Source organism: Mercenaria mercenaria, chromosome 9, assembly GCF_021730395.1.
Source record: "Mercenaria mercenaria strain notata chromosome 9, MADL_Memer_1, whole genome shotgun sequence".
NCBI lineage: Eukaryota > Metazoa > Mollusca > Bivalvia > Venerida > Veneridae > Mercenaria > Mercenaria mercenaria.
Window position 1 is genome coordinate 5,028,797 of NC_069369.1, and position 1,501 is coordinate 5,030,297.

The following is a 1,501-nucleotide window of genomic DNA, read 5'->3' on the forward strand; positions in this document are numbered from 1 at the left end:
GTGATAAGTTACGGAGCTGCAATCTGGGGGACAAGAAAATACTCTGCCGTTAATGCTGTGCATCATAGTGCTTGCCGATTTTACTTGGGAGTTGGGAAGTATACTTCAAACGCGGCTGTGACAGGGGATATGGGGTGGCTTCCTCCCAGTATTCGTCAATGGAAGTCTGTGCTTGGGCATTGGTTCCGGTTAAACTGTATGGACAATTCCAGAATTAACAACTAGGTGTTTAAGTGGTCATATAGACTAAGGAAACAAACCAAAAACTGGTGCTTTAATATAGAAAACATAGTGCAAAAGTCGTTAAATCGCGTTCTTGTGATAGATAATGTTTATAGTAAAAGTGAAAGATATGAAACTGTTCACTCATTGCAAACTTGCTTATTTACTAAATTCAAGGAAAAGTGGCAATCGTGTATTAACTCAGAGACTGGAGTCAGTGGCCATAACAGTCGCAATAAACTTAGACAATATAAACGACTTAAGACTGAGTACAAAACTGAAGCGTATGTTAGGTCAGAAATTTTACAGAGACACCACACAAGTGCTCTGGCAAAATTTAGGTGTGGCGTTGCCCCACTTAAAATTGAAACCGGGCGATATCAAGCTTTACCAATTGAACAAAGAACATGTTTCAATTGTCAGACTGAAGTAGAAGATGAGTCACATGTTTTAATTCATTGTCCTGTTTACGAATCGCCTAGACAAGAACTTTTTAAAAATGTTACAAAATACAATAAGTCTTTCTCAATGTATACTGACTCTGAAAAATTTATTTATTTGCTATCAAACGAAAATATTGTTAAATACACTGCCAAAACCTGCTTTGAAATATTATGTGAAAGACGAAATAAGCTGTATAATGTTACTTAACTTGTACAAAATTTGTTCTTTTATATGAACTTTTAAAGATGTATATATGAATATATGTATGTACTATTATAAGGCAATTAACATGTATATCGTTTTATTAAAACGTTCTTATCGGCATAGTATATTAAGGTGCTATTTTAGCTCTTTTAGAACTGTACGTGTATATCTTAATATTCCATAATTTTAGTGATTCATTGTCTTAGGATTTTAGTCTCTCATAACTCTTATAGAGCGGTTTTGTACATGTATTTATATTTTTAAATATGTTTTATTATGTAATGTGTGTACAAAAGTGAGACTTAAATAAACTATTATTGTTGTTGTTGTATAGTCTTAAGTACTCGCAAAGTCTCTAGTTTATCACTGACGTTTGCATTTTCAGCATCCCGTTGAAGAGAACACCCATGCACATTGCACTTCATTTTCCTATCTACCACTGTAAAACCATTACTGTCGCATACACTGCATTTTTACTGCATTTTTACCGAATCAAAGTCTTATCAAGTGTTCTGTTATGCTAAGCAAACGCCAGTGAATCGAAATGTAAACTATCCTTGAAATTTGTAAACTAGTATTTCGCCTTCCATACCTGTTCATCAACTGAATTGATGCACTTCCCTTCTAATCG